Here is a 16,788-nt window from a genome sequence, read left to right as displayed (position 1 = left end):
GAAAAACACCATAAAAATGTCAATGTTAAATCCAAATTGTGTTTTTCTTGTTGTTATTTTCCTCCCATTACATTCTTTATTTTAAAGCATACCTTTCAGATCCCACAAAAAAAATAACGATATGTTACTCAGCAGCTAATTCTGACCATGCACATTTATTGTTATGCCTCTGTCACCTATATTTATTATAAAAATACCTCTTTATCTTCATTATCTCACAGTGTTAGAAATCCTCTCAGTGGAAGAGGGCATGTTTTCAGGAGCCGTTTTCTTTATCAAATATTCAAAAAAAATTTAAAGCATATTACAAAAGGTCTTTAATTTTCATCAACAACAAAATGTTTTGATCTGACAGCGCCCATTTAATGCTATACACACATCACAGGGATAAATGCCCAAATCTTTGCCACCCCTGCCCCACCAGCCCACAGATCTCCATAGAAAACAGTCATTTAAATCAGTAAATAAATTATATTTTATTATAATTTTTAATTAAATATGATTCATTATAAATGATATAGGTTTATATATCAGTCATTTAGATGAGCACTGTTTTTTTTCTTCTTATATCATGCACATTCACTGTCAATAGTTGTACACCGCTATTTGTTCCAACACTGCTGCATAATATGTGTTTCATTACAGTAACTTGGTCATGTGATCTCAAGACTGACTCTCCAAAATGGAGCATATCCTATGTCTGTCATATCAGCTAAAATAGGTAAGCTCAAGGCTTAGATTGCGGGGGTCCCCAGCGGCGAATAATGCTACATTATTCTCTAATAAAAGCCTAGGCAGCACAATATAAACAAAACAAAAATTACAGGGGTATTCCAGCTTCATACATCTTATCCCCTATCCAAAGGATAGGGGATAAGATATATGAAGCTGGAATACCCCTTGAATTTTATTTTTGTTTATATAGTGCTGCCTAGGCTTTTATTAGAGAATAATGTGGCATTATTTGCCGCTGGGGACCCCCGCAATCTAGGTGCATCTCCAGTCATTCTGTGCCGGGCGCTGCCTCCAAGATGGGGACGTGATGTCATGGCCATGCCCCCTAGTGATGTCACGCCCCCTCCCATAGACGTGAATGGATGGGGCGTGGTGTGACATCACTAGGGGGCACGACATGATGTCACTTGGGGCGTGGTCGTGATGTCACATCCCGTCTCGGAGGTAGCGCCGGGCACAGAATGCCGGGGCTGCACGGAGATCGCAGGGGTCCCTTGGATAGAGGATAAGATGTATACAGCCGGACTACCCCTTTAACAACCTGGACTACTTATTTACACGTTATAGGCAAATGACTTATGTCATTACTGAAGTTCTCCTTCTTATTGTTAAGAGCAATGAATTGAATATTTGCTTACAGGTCAGTCATCTGGAAAAAAAAGGAGAAAAGTATATGTGTCAATGCGTAGTCAATGACTGCACAAAGACACTCAATAACTGCTGACTGAAATTTCAATAGCAAAGCAAGAATGACTGAGAAGGGATTAAACAAGAAGGCTGGTGATTTAGAAACATTGCAGAAGTGAAAATCTCTGAACAGTAGGTGTCTGCCTGGAGATGTGAGTGAACCGATATAAAGAGCTCAAGGACTATTGATTTTTAAGGCAATAGTATGCACACATTAATAGGAAAAAAAGAAAAAAAAAAGTTATCTGTACAGACCCAGCTAGGGCCTGAACAATACCTTAATGGTGACTGTATATGATGCAGTGCAGAGAAGAATGCCGTCTGCTTAGTGGAAGAAAAGAAAATCTCTAACAACCCACTATTTGCCAATGGCAAAATCTCCAGGAACAAACTGTGATATAAAATTTACTCACATTTCAGGCTTTGGTCTTCTCATTCCTAATTTATCAAATACATGTTTGACACTTGTCTAGACTAATCTGATCCTAATGTTTTACAAATGGAACATAATGAATGCTCGGTGTCAGCGATGTTATAGCAAATTGCAACGAGCAATGTAGATAGTCAGTGATATATAATGTAATAAAAATGACTAATCAGCTTATGCATTCAGAATTTGTCTATTATGGCGTCATATGTAAGCAAAATTTATGGGAGGTTACTGGCGGCTCACACATTATAACTTACATTTTTTGCTAACTGTTGATTTCCTGGCAGTTTTCCATTGGTGGAAACAGCACAAATTTCAGATGTAATAGAGTTAGGCCATGTTTCCACACAGTATTTTGACAATTTTGTTCACCCATAAATAGCTAAAAAAGAGAACCAAGAAGAAAAGTGGAGAAAATAAGGACAATTAAAAATTGAAATTGACAGGGATTCATAATTCGATTTGGACATCTTTTTGTGTTGTGAAAAGTCTCATATTTGCCACAAGTTGCCTTTAAAATTTTTTTTGACTTATTAACATTCACACTTACACAGTTTCTGCCTACTTGTAGTAATCCTTTTTTTGGCGGATGCAATGGACGTTGATTTATATATATTGACTGCGATATTAAAAGTGGCAAAAAAAATTGCACAGGAGTCACAATTTTTGTGCACGCTACACCACCCAAGGACTATACTAACAAGCTTGTTTATTTCACAGACACTTCTTTACCTACACTGTTTTTGTTGTTGTTATTTCTTAACCCCTTAACCCCTTAAGGACCGGAGGTTTTTCCGTTTTTGCATTTTCGTTTTTTGCTCCTTGCCTTTAAAAAATCATAACTCTTTCAAATTTACACCTAAAAATCCATATGATGGCTTATTTTTTGCGCCACCAATTCTACTTTGTAATGACGTCAGTCATTTTGCCCAAAAATCTATGGTGAAGCGGGAAAAAAAATCATTGTGCGACAAAATTTTAAAAAAAACGCTGTTTTGTAACTTTTGGGGGCTTCCGTTTCTACGTAGTACATTTTTCGGTAAAAATGACACCTGATATGTATTCTGTAGGTCCATACGATTAAAATGATACCCTACTTATATAGGTTTGATTTTGTCGGACTTCTGGAAAAAATCATAACTACATGCAGGAAAATTAATACGTTTAAAATTGTCATCTTCTGACCCCTATAACTTTTTTATTTTTCCGTGTATGGGGCGGTGTGAGGGCTCATTTTTTGCGCCGTGATCTGAAGTTTTTAACGGTACCATTTTTGCATTGATAGGACTTATTGATCGCTTTTTATTCATTTTTTCATGATATAAAAAGTGACCAAAAATGCACTATTTTGGACTTTGGAATTTTTTTGCGCGCACGCCATTGACCGTGCGGTTTAATTAACGATATATTTTTATAATTCGGACATTTCCGCACGCGGCGATACCATTTATGTTTATTTTTATTTTTATTTACACTGTGTTTTTTCTTTTATGGGAAAAGGGGGGTGATTCAAACTTTTAATAGGGAAGGGGTTAAATGATGTTTATTCACTTTTTTTTTGCACTTTTTTTTTGCAGTGTTATAGCTCCCATAGGGACCTATAACACTGCACACACTGATCTTTTACATTGATCACTGGTTTCTCATAAGAAACCAGTGATCGATGATTCTGCCGCATGACTGCTCATGCCTGGATCTCAGGCACTGAGCAGTCATTCGGCGATCGGACAGCGAGGAGGCAGGTAGGGGCCCTCCCGCTGTCCTGTCAGCTGTTCGGGATGCCGCGATTTCACCGCGGCTATCCCGAACAGCCCACTGAGCTAGCCGGCATGGTTTCGGTTTCACTTTAGACGCGGCGTTCAACTTTGAACGCCGCGTCTAAAGGGTTAATAGCGCGCGGCACAGCGATCAATGCCGCGCGCTATTAGCCACGGGTCCCGGCCGTTGTTAGAGGCCGGGCCCGACCCGCTATGACGCGGGGCCACGCCGTGGCCCCGCGTTATAGATCGGGAGTGGACACATGACGTTCCAGTACGTCATGTGTCCTTAAGGGGTTAAGGACGCAGCCCTTTTTCACCTCAACCCCTTAAGGACCAAGGACGTATGAGTACGTCCTTGGTCCCGCTCCCGTGATATAACGTGGGGTCCCACAGTGACCCCGCATCATATCGCGGCGGGCCTGGCGTCATAGTGAAGCCGGGACCCGCCTCTAATAGCGCGTGGCACTGATCGCGGTACCGCGCGCTATTAACCCTTTAGCCGCGCGCTCAAAGCTGAGCCACGCGGCTAAAAGTGAAAGTAAAAAGTGCCGGTTAGCTCAGGGAGCTGTTCGGGATCGCCGAGGTGAAATCGCGGCATCCCGAACTGCTGTACTACAGGAGGAAGGTATCTTACCTTCCTTCCTGCAGTCTGATCGCCGATTGAATGCTTCAAGCCTGAGATCCAGGCTTGAGCAATCAATCGCCGAAAACCCTGATCAATGCATCCCTTTGGAGATGCATTGAACACTGTTAAAGATCAGTAAATGCAATGTTATAGCCCCCTATGGGGGCTATAATATTGCAAAAGAAAAGTGTAAAAAAAATCATTAACCCTTTGAATTATCCCATCCCCTAATAAAAGTTTGAATCACCCGGCATTTCCAATAATAAAAAAAAAAACTGTGTAAATAAAAATAAACATATGTGGTATCGCCGCGTGCGGAAATGTCTGATTTAAAAAAATATACTGCTAATTAAACCGCACGGTCAATGGCGTACATGCAAAAAAATTCCAAAGTCCAAAATAGCACATTTATGGTTACTTTTTATATCATGAAAAGATGAATAAAAAGCGATCAAAACGTCAGATCAATGCAAAAATGGTACCAACAAAAACTTCAGATCACGGCGCAAAAAATGAACCCTCATAGCACCCTGAACACGGAAAAATTAAAAAGTTATAGGGGTCAGAAGATGACAATTTTAAACGTATACATTTTCCTGCATGTAGTTATGATTTTTTTTCTGAAGTACGACAAAATCAAACCTATACAAGTAGGGTATCCTTTTAACCGTATGGACCTACAGAATAAAGATAAGGTGTCATTTTTACCGAAAAATGTACTACGTAGAAACAGAAGCCCCCAAAAGTTACAAAATGGCTGATATCATTACAAAGTAGAATTGGTGGCGCAAAAAATAAGCCATAATACAGATTTTTAGGTGCAAAATTTTAAGAGTTATGATTTTTTAAAGGTAAGGAGGAAAAAACTAAAGAGCAAAAACCGAAAAATGCCCGGTCCTTAAGGGGTTAAGGACTGAGCCCTTTTTCGCAATTCTGACCACCGTCGCTTTACGAATTAATAACTCGAAAGCGCTTTTACCGAATATTCTGATTCTGAGTTTGTTTTTTCGTGACATATTCTACTTTATTTTGGTGGTAAATTTTCGGCGTTACTTGCATCCTTTTTTGGTGAAAAATCCCAAAATTTCATGAAAATTTTGAAAATTTAGCATTTTTCTAACTTTGAAGCTCTCTACTTGTAAGGAAAATGGATATTCCAAATAAATATTTTTTTCTTCACAAAAACAATATGTCCACTTTATGTTGGCATCATAAAATGGACATATTTTTGCTTTTTTTAAAAAAATTTGAGGACTTCAAATTAGAGCAGCAAATTTCCAAAATTTCATGAAAATTGCAAAATCTGAAGGGACAGATGTTACAGAACTACAACTCCCAGCATGCCTGGGCAGTCTAGGCATGCTGAGAGTTGTAGTTTGGCAACATCTGGAGGGCTACCGTGTGGGCACCACTGTAACAGTGGTCTCCAAACTGTGACCCTCCAGATGTTGCAAAACTACAACTCCCAGCATGCACAGACAGCCTTTGGCTGTCTGGGCATGCTGGGAGTTGCAGTTTGGCCTTCCTAGTGGTTGCCACAGTAAAGATCACTTTACTTTCACTTTCATTTCCCCCCCCACCGTAGTTACCCTCGACATCCAGGGGTGGGCAGAACAGGGGGTTGCCATGGTAACCAACTGTCCTGCCCTGCCATTGGTAAGAATCAGTTCTGACCAATGGCAGGGGATAGGAGGAGATCGCAGCACTGCCACCTCGCTCTTATCCCTCAGGATGATCAGGGCTGTCCCTGACAGCTCCGATCATCCCTGCAGTCGCATGTCTGAATTGACATGCGATTTTCTGCGATCGCCGACATGGGGGGGTGGTCCCCCTTGGCGATGTGCCGAGATGCCTGCTGAATGATTTCAGCAGGCATTCCGGTCCGGTCCCCAACCGGCTAGTGGCGGGGACCGGAATTCCCATGGGCGTATGCATACACCCCACGTCCTTAAGGACTCGGGTTGCAGGGCGTATGCATACGCCCGGCGTCCTTAAAAGGTTAAAGGGGTATTCCAGGGAAAACCTTTTTTTTTTTTTAGATCAACTGGCTCTAGAAAATTAAACAGATTTGTAAATTACTTCTATTAAAAAATATTAATCCTTCCAATAGTTTTCAGCTGCTGAAGTTGAGTTGTTCTTTTCTGTCTGAAACACTGCTATCTGCTGACACCTCTGTCTATCTCAGGAACTGTCCAGAGCATAAGAGGATTGCTATGGGATTCGCTCCTACTCTGGACAGCTCCCGAGACAGGTGTCATCAGAGAGCAGTTAGACAGAAAAGAACAACTAAACTTCAGCAACTGATAAGTACTGGAAGGATTAAGATTTTTTAATAGACGTCATTTACAAATCTGTTTAACTTTCTGGAGCCAGTTGATGTTTGTAATGCCGTCAGTCATTTTACCCAAAAATCTACAGAGAAACAGAAAAAATAATAATTGTACGACAAAATGGAAGAAAAAATGCCATTTTGTACATTTTGGAGGCTTCTGTCTCTGCACAGTACATTTTTCATTAAAAATGACACCTTATCTTTATTCTGTAAGTCGTAACGATTAAAATGATACCCTACTTATATAGATTTTTTATTACTTCATAACTACATGCAGGAAAATGTATACATCTAAAATTGTCCTATTCTGTCATTTTTGTTTTGATCAGACTTTATGTTCTTTTTATTCATTTTTTTATGTTATAAAAAGTGACCAAAAATAGGCTATTTTGGACTTTGGAATTTTTTTGCACATACACCGTTGACCATGCTGTTTAATTAACAATATATTTTTATAGTTCGGACATTTACGCACGCCATGATACCACATATGTTTATTTTTATTTAAACAGTTTTTTTAATGGGAAAAGGGGGGTGATTCAAACTTTTATTAGGGCAGGGGTTAAATGATCTTTAACACTGCACACACTGATCTTTTACACAGATCACTGCATTCATTGATCAGTGTTATCAGCGGCTGATTGCTCAAGCCTGGATTTCAGGCTTGCAGCAATCAATCGCTATTCGGATGCGCAGGAGGCAGGTAAGGCACCCTTCTGCTGCGTCTTAGCTGATCGGGACATCGTGATTTTATCGTGATGTCCCGATAAGCCCGACTGAGCTGCCGGGATGCTTTTACTTTCACTTTTAGATGCGGCGATCAAAGTTGATCTAAAGAGTTAATGCCAGACATTTGCCAGAATGGCGATGTCCGGCATTAGCCACGGGTCCTGGCTGCTGAAAACAGCTGGGACCGTGTGGGTATGATGCGAGCTCAGCTCCTGAGATCGCTTCATAACCCTCCCGTGCCACAGCACCTGGTATAACCGGCGTTCTGCGGAAAGAGGTTACAATTTTGTGGATGGGTAATGAAAATTCTGCTAATCTTTAACTATTATGTTGAAATTTTCTCTGGCTATGGTAACATTTTTGTATGGGTAAGTGCTGGAGGGCTTTAAACTAAAAACAATAAAAACAAAATAGCCAGATACTTGGAATTTAACACCAATGGATGACACAGAAGCTGAGGCAACAGAAGTTGACAGAGGACCAGTGTAGTGTAGACATTTCCCCCGTGTTTTGTGGGCTGCTCCAAATTGATCATATATAGTACAAGTACATCAAGTTCACCACAACTAAAAAAGCATCTGCACAGCACACACATTGATAAATTTCCCTCATAGTCTTACACAAACATTTTTTCAAAAGCTGTGCAGAGGAAGAGTGGGGCAGTTATCCATACTAACCAATCAGATCACTTTTTAATTTTTTTTTTTACCACTTAAGGACATGCACTATAAATATATACACTGTAAATAACTTTGCACACATCACCGTACATTTACAGCATGGCTATGAAGCGAGCGCAGGAGCTGCGATAATCTCAAATGGCTGCCAGAGGTCTCCTCACCTTCCTCTGGTGTTCAAGACAGCCGAGCTTCTTGTGAAGCCTGAAGAACCAAGCTATACAAGAAGGTCGCCGATAGTACTGATCAGTACCATGTTATAACATGCCTCTTAGAACGAGAGGAGGAAAATGCAAAAATTAAATTGTCTGTGTTCTTAAACCCAGAAAATACATGTAACTCGGTCTAAACTGTATTCCATGTTCACTAAATGTGCTTTTAGGGTAGGGTCATACGTGCTGTATTTTGCTGCGTATGTTCCACATTTGTTTTTGTTACCTATTGATCTCAGTGGGTAGGAAAATATGCAGAAAAATACGGCACGTGTGACCCTACCCATATTGCGTATTTATGTTAAAGTTAGGTAAGAATACTATATGTTTGATTAAATCCAGAAAATACACATAACTTTGCCTAAAAAATGTGCATTTCATGTTCACCATCAATGCTTCTTTTGTGTATTAATGTTAAAATACGGATCAGACAACTGCTTTACTCAACTTGCTTTATATTGTAATATAATAGCTTTTTGCAGTTGTGCTGTGACACTGCTGGGATCTGTAGTGGATCAACTGGACAGGGAGGTGACAGGAGGTCACTGTCTGGGGTCAGTCCACTGCTCAATGCTTTGCTTAGCTTGCTTTGTATTTGATAAAGGATTTCTGGAATCAGTAGTTCCTGTGTACTGTCTCCTCTCTCTCTCAGCTTTCTCTCAAAGATAGTGACCATGGTGCAGTGCATAGGGTTTTATCAGCCACTTAAAACCATCTCTATGTTGTTTCCTGATTGGCCTGGGAGCTGTATGTCAAATAATGCAAGCAACGATTGGATAACCTGGGGTCATGTGATATTTCTGCTAGCTACAAAGTATGTTGGGATACCCTGATATCATCTCAGTGTTCCCTGTACTTCAGGGGTCAAGTCCTGGGGAAAAAAGTGTAGGAACTCACCCAAGATTTCCACTCAAGTGCTGTTACTGTTAATGGGAACAGTGTTCCTGCTGTGGAAAAAGTGCAGGAACTCAGTTCCCACACCTTTCTGCAGGACTTGAGGCCTGCTGTACTTCCTCCCTTCCTTCAGGTGACAAAGTAACGTGTGTTTCTCATCCCTTCTGCTAATAATAGTGCCAAAGTTTGGCTCATGTGAGCCAAGTTTGGCAAAGTTTGTAAGTTGTGTGAGACAATTTTACACTAAAGACTGGGTTTGCTGGGCTCGGCTTGCTCATCTCTATCCAAAAGTAACAGAATCATTCTTTGCTATTTGCCCCCCCCCCCCCCCAAAAAAAAAAAAAATCTTTTTTTTTCAGGGCTAAAGTGAATGAAATGTAAATATTAGGAATGTTCCTAGGTGTCCCCTGAAGCATTAAGAATAATAATAATAATAATAATAATGACTAAAGTTTAGAGCTTATTTTGTTCTTTGAGAGATTTGGAAACTCTAGCTGATGTTTGAGTTTATTATTCTCTATGAGAGGTCTGGAGATTTGTGCATTGCTCTATACAGCTTGTTTGGAAATGATTGATTCTAAATCTGTAATTGTTCGAGGGCTGGGGAGGGAGTTGATATGAGCCAGATGGTTAGCTTGATGAAATTGATTCAAATGCTGCTCAAAAATTGGGCAAATGCATCGATTTAGCTTGACTGGCAGCATCTCTACCCTGCCAGGGGAATCGCAGTACACTGGGCAACTATGTTCCGGAAAAAAAGGTTTTCAGAATAATCCATGTTAAATTCCTGATGTATAAAACTTGACAAGTTGAACATTTGCATAAGCTGAACAAAATATGAACACTTCCTTGGTTTATTATTCTTTAATAATAACACTGTACCTACCAGAAACTGCCATCTTTAGGCAAAGTAACTATTGCAGACCCATAACATAGTTTTTGCATTTACTACATCTGCACCTTGCCATCTTTTTTTTTTTTTTCATGCAAATATAATTCATTGTTTTGCTGTGAATTCTTTCATGTTCATTCGTCCTAAATGGTATATTTGCTCAGTATTATAGTCAAATTGCCCAACCAGTTATTTTCTGCCATTGGATTATTAACTGCCCATTAGTTCTAAAAATTCTTAAAGCAGCTGTTTAGCTGTGAACTTGAAAAATGATAAGTAAACAATATGTTTAGATATCTACTATCTATTTATTTTTCTCAGTACTTGATTTTTAGCTTAGCTCCACTGGGGCAGATCTGTGATTTATGACTACAGTTAAGCTACAGTTACAGAATAACTTCTAATTCTGGGCTAAGTAGTCAAGTGGGCTGTCCTGTATTCACCCCTTTTTCTGTGAAACCTCTAACAAAGGTCTGGTGCAACCAATTTTCTTCACAAGTGACATTTACAAGTCACATAAATAGTAAATAGAGTCCACCAGTCTGCAATTTTATCTCAGTACAAATATGCCTGTTCTGTGAAAGCCACAACGTTTGTTAGAGAGCATTACTGAACAAACAGCCGCATGAAGACCAAAAAGCTCAACAAACAGGTCAGTGATGAAATTGTAAAGTTCAATGCAGAGTTGGGTTATAAAAAATATCCCAACCTATGAAAATGTCAATAATGTGGCCATAAACCTACTGCAAAGAACAGTTTCATTTTAGTAGCTGCCCTCTCCCCAGGTGGCTCCTTAACACTTTCATGACACAGGGTGTACATGGGGTGTACATGTACGCCCTGGTCTCGCTTCAGTTGAGCGCACTTCATACCCTGTGAGTATCAGCTGCTATCACCAGTTCGGACTCATGGCTAATGCCAGACATCAGCGTGATTGCTGATGCCTTTGACCTCTTAGCTTGTTCAGGAGAATATGGTGGTGAGGATTATTATAGTGTCCTGCCAGTGAGCAGAAATGGCTGTAGATGATCATGTGATCCTAAGTTGAGGCATCATGAGATTGATATCAAAGCCTATTGGGGAGAAAGTAGGGTGATATCTGAAAGTCAAGCTGAAGGCTGGTCAGAAGCAGAGAGAAGGCTGGGCAACAAGAAAAGGGGGTGGTGCAAAACTGAAAACCTTTTTTTTTTGCTGGACAACTTTTTTTACTATAGACAGTTATCGTATAACAACTCGATATGCTATAAATGTACGAGCGGCATAACTGTCAATATCCTAACTAATCCTGAGAACAAGGATGCCCAGTCTATGTGGCCATGAATGCCTTCATCATTTTTGGGATAGGGCAGATGGAAATGATCACACGGCTTTTTGACCAGCAATGTATGCATAATACAGTTTAGACCCAGTCTTTTCAACAATTCTTGCCTAATCAGCGCTTGGAGTTTATAAAATTTTCTGTGTTTTTGTTAATCCACCCGCTTTTTGAGAACTGACCACAGACGCCCAATAGGATTTGGGGAGATTCCTGGCCATGTACTAAAAATTTTAATGTTATGTTCACTGAGCCACTTATTACTAAATTTTGTCTTCTGACGTTGCCCAATCATGCTTAAAAAGCTCATTCTTCATGAAATTGCACAAGTATGGTTGGGAGAAATTACTCTTGGAGGATTTTTAGAGATACTATTATTTTATTTGCAGCAATCTTTTTAAGCAACATTTTGAGTGGGCTCACACCCTTAAAAGAAAAGTGGCCTCACACATAAATGGTTTCTTTACTGCTGGCATGACACATGACTCACCTTTTCTTCTCTGGAAAATCATTCTTCCAGATGTCCTAAATTGTTTGAAGGTGGCTTTATCAGACCTGTAAAGTCCTTTAGATGCAAAACATTGATAAGTGTCCTTTAGAGTAACAATGGTGTCATAGCCAGCGCTCCGGTCTCCGGACCGGAGCGCTCGCTTCCCCGCTCTCCCTTCCCGGGATCACAGTCACACTGACCGGGAGCACGGGATCCCTTGTGTCGGGGACACGGCTGCCGTGGCAGCTGGTCCACGCTCACCCGCCGCGTCCCTGTCTGACTTACCTGGCTCCTCGTTCCCGGCGCAGACTGGCTCTGCCTTCCAGCGCGCGCGGCCCCGCTCTCTAGGGCACGCGCGCGGCACCTTCTGTAAGTTTAAAGGGCCAGCGCACCATTGATTGGTGTGCTGGCTAATTATCCCTGCCTCCTTCCCTAATAAAAGTCTCCTGCCCCTTCCTGCCCTTGCCGGATCTTTGTGCCCTAGTGCCTTTGGGAAAGCGTTCCATACTGTGTATACCGCCCTGCCTGTTGCCGTACCCTTGCTACCGTCTACTCGCCTTTGAACCCTTGCCGCCTGCCCTGACCTCTGCTACATCCGACTACGCTCCTGCCTGCTCCCTGTGTACCACGCCTTATCAGCTACCAGTGAGGTCGAGTTGCTACTGGAGGATACGACCTGGTGGTCACCGCCGCAGCAAGTCCATCCCACTTTGCGGCGGGCTCTGGTGAAAACCCGTAACCACTTAGAACTGGTCCTCTAGTACAACCCACGTCATCGCCTCTCTTGTCCAGAGGATTCACTACCAGTCCTGCCGGTACGTTACAAATGGTTAGGAAACAAGACAATAATTTTAAACATCATGTAAAGCAACCAGTCGGCTCTTATTGTTCAATCAGTATGACAAAGTAGTATCTGCTCCCTTGTCCTCTTTAGAATTTTCTCACAAACTAAAGAGAAGATCACAAAATTATGATAGCAGGTCTTTTTGCGACAGGTCTGAAATATAGTAGAAATTATGTTTTTTCGTTATTAAGTTACTTTTCATGGCAAGCAATTACTCAATTTATTACAATTCATCCGATCACTCTTTATAACAATCTAGAGATAATACACATTGCCACTATATATATATTTTTCTTACACTTAATAAAGTGTGTGTGTTTCATTTTTTTTCTCTATTTTATTTTTTTATTTTTAGGTAGTACTACTACTCCCAGCATGAATAAGACAGTTCCATGATGGGAGTAGTAGTACCTGTACTAATAGAAAGATCGCCCCGGGTGTCACTCCTGACACCCGATACGATCGTCCTATCTATTGCAGAGATGTGGAGCAGCTCTATACAGTGCTCGCATCTCTGCTCTGTACTCCGGCCGGCCAGTGATGTCAATAGAAATTCACCTCACTCATTCATATTTTCTGCCCAGAGTGGGGATTGGCCGGATGATTGCAGCCAATCACAGCTCTCAGCGGGAAATATGAATCAGTGATGTTCTATTCACATCACTGGCCGGCTGGAGTATAGTGCAGAGATGCAGAGCCACTTTACAGAGCCACTCCACATCTCTGCTATAGATAGAACAATCACATTGGGTGTCAGGAGTGACACCCGCTGTGATCCGTCCTTAACTGCAGGTACTACTACCCCAACATGGAGCCCACTTTGCTCCATGCTGAGAGCTGTAGTATCTGCATTATTAGACAGATCACAGTGAGTGTCACTTCTGGCATCCGCTGTTATCCTCCTGTATAATGTATAAATGCATCTGGCCGCTCTTCTATGGTCCCCTGCACTGACGTGTATAAACACCTATTCATATTTCTCACAGAGAGTTGTGATTGGCTGGAACCATCTGGCCAATCACAGCTCTCTGCGGGAAATATGAATAGGTATATATACAGTAGTGCAAGGGACCATAGAAGAGTGGCCGGCTGCATATATAAATTATACAGAAGGATCGCAACAGACCCAGGGCAATCTGTCAATTAGTACAGGTAATACTACTCCCATCATGGAACAGTGTGTGAGTAGTAGTACTACCTAAAAAATGTAAAAAAAAAAAACTGTGAGAAACAAACACACACACACACACTGCATTTTTTAATTTTATTGTCGGCTACTTTTTTTTAGTTTCCTGACGCCCACATAAATTGATCCCTGTTTAAAAATGAATAAAACATTTTGCTATAAAAAAGATAAATTTTGTTAAATACAATTTTTTCCATCACTACTGTATCTTTTTTAATGGTACCCTGCGAAATTTTATTAAAAAAAGTGTCTCCATCACTCCATCGCTAAAGTCTAAAAAAGAATTTAAAAAATAACCCTGGCAAAAATGCCAAAGTTAAAACCCACATGGCGTTTTTCTTGCCGTTTTTTCACTCCCATAGACTTCTATGAAAGGAAAACGCCAAGATTTTCCTTAAAAAAACGCCAAAGTCTAAACAAGAGGCCATTTTTGAAAAACTGGCAAGGAGCCAAAAATTGCTTAAAAAACGCCAAAAGTATTAAGAAAACGCCAAACTGAAAAACGGCAAGTGGATGCGGCAGAATGGGCGTTTTTGCTAAATAAAGTAGACTTACTATGGCACTGGATCTTTTTAAATGTTCAAGTTTATATTCAATATACAGGGTTCACTTTATAAAAAAAATAGCTTCCAAAATTCATACAGATAAGAAATACCACTTTCAGTATAATGTGACCTCTCACATCACATACAGTACTGCTACGGCAAATGGATATAGTCAGTTTATTGAAATATGCTTAGGTTTCCCAGACGGGCCATTAAAATTCAATTACTTATAAATTTAAAATGTTGCGTGTTCACTTCAATTAGTCCACATTCATGCTGCATTTTAAATAGAAAGTCAGGAGCTCAGGAAAGGTAGCAGCAAGCAATGTTAGATTTCTAATTTGTGAGCATATAAGCTGCCCAGTAATTGACAGAAGTGTAGACACACAGCATGGACTTTTCTTAAGGGTTGAAAATGTTATAGCTTCCCAATTAAACAGTACATATGACTCATTCATAACTAGTGTTGCTCGCGAATATTCGCAATGCAAATTTTATTCGCGAATATCGCATATTCGCGAATTCGCGAATATTCTCGAATATAGCACTATATATTCGTAATTACGAATATTCATTTTTTTTGTTTTGTTTTTTTTATTTTAATTTTTTTTTCACAGTACACATCACAGTGATCATCCCTCTCTGCTTCCAGCTTGTGTGGTGTAAAGAAGACTCTAATACTACTGTGCGAATTTTCGCATATGCGAAAATGTGCATATGCCAATTTTCGCATATGCGAATTTCCACTTATGCTAATTTTGTATATGTTATTTTCGCATATGTCAATTTTCGCATTCGCAAATTTTCGCTTATGCGAAAATAAATCGCGAATATTACGAGTATGCGAATATTCGCGAATATATGACGAATATTCGTCCATATATTCGCGAATATTCGCGAATTCGAATATGGCCTATGCCGCTCAACACTATTCATAACCATCAAAAATAGTGCTTTAGAAAACTAAAACATAAAGTCTAGTCTACATTTAGCTGTTCAATGTGCAATTTTTAAACATGTTCCTTAGCTGGGGCTGGTGAAAAAATATATAGTTTCCTACTGCCAGTCCCATGCAGATCTATTGGGGCTCCTTCCAGTCTCCAGCTGTTCCTTTTGGGGCTGCTTCTAAGACGAGTAGTCACAGTAGGACCTGTCTGCTTAGGGAATCACTGTCCGATACAATAACTAATGTGTAGGTAGAAGGACACCAAGGAAATAGTGACCACAAAATATTACTTTATAACTTGTCCTTTAATAAGGGAACTTTTTGAGGAGCCACAATTAACTTCAAGAAAGCAAAGTTTGGTCAGCTCAGAGCAGTCTAAGATTATAAATTTGAATAATGTCCAGAAAAATGGATATCAGTTAGATTTTTTCAAAATATCTTAAATTCTCACTTTGAGAGGTACATACCTTATCGGAATAAAACAGTCAAATGGAAGAGAAAACAAATGTGGATGAAAAAAATGTAAAGGGGCAATAAATAACAAAAAAGGATTTAAGATACTAAAACAGGAAGGCAGTGAAGGAACATTAAGAAAAGCTATAGGGAAAAAAATAAAATATGTAAAGAGCACATGTAAAAGAGGGAGACATTATATATAGGGGATGAGGAAAAATATATTAAACACATTCTTCTCCACTGTATTCAGAGAGGAAAATTAAATGCCTGGTAAAACACAGCAGGATTTGGTAAACTGCCCAGTACATGTCACCTGTGTAACCGAGGAGAAAGTATAGTGCTGCCTAAAAAAATTAATAGATACATCACCATGTACAGATGGTAGTAGTAACGTAGAAGTAATGTAATAGACAAATCCCTATAACTACCGTATATACTCGAGTATAAGCCGACCCGAGTATAAGCCGAGACCCCTAATTTCAACCCAAAATCCCAGGAAAAGTTATTGACTCGAGTATAAGCCTAGGGTGGGAAATACCTCATCCCCCCCTGTCATCATCCAGACCCGTCATTAACATCCTCATCATCATCCCCTTGTCATCATCCCACACATCCCCCCTTCATCATCCCCTTGTCATCATCCCACACATCCCCCCTTCATCATCCCCTTATCATCCCACACATCCCCCCTTCATCATCCCCTTATCATCCCACACATCCCCCCTTCATCATCCCCTTGTAATCATCCCACACCCCCCCTTCATCATCCCCTTGTCATCATCCCCACCCCCCTTCATCATCCCCACACCCCCCCTTCATCATCCTCTTCTCATCATTCGCCCTCAGTGGTCTTCAACCTGCGGACCTCCAGAGGTTTCAAAACTACAACTCCCAGCAAGCCCGGGCAGCCATCGGCTGTCCGGACTTGCTGGGAGTTGTAGTTTTGAAACCTCCGGAGGTCCGCAGGTTGAAGACCACTGCGGCTTTCAACATCATCCAGCCCCCTCTCACCCCCTTTAGTTCTGAGTACTCA

Source organism: Hyla sarda, chromosome 1 (genome assembly GCF_029499605.1).
Source record: "Hyla sarda isolate aHylSar1 chromosome 1, aHylSar1.hap1, whole genome shotgun sequence".
Lineage (NCBI taxonomy): Eukaryota > Metazoa > Chordata > Amphibia > Anura > Hylidae > Hyla > Hyla sarda.
Note: the sequence above shows the minus strand (reverse complement) of the source record.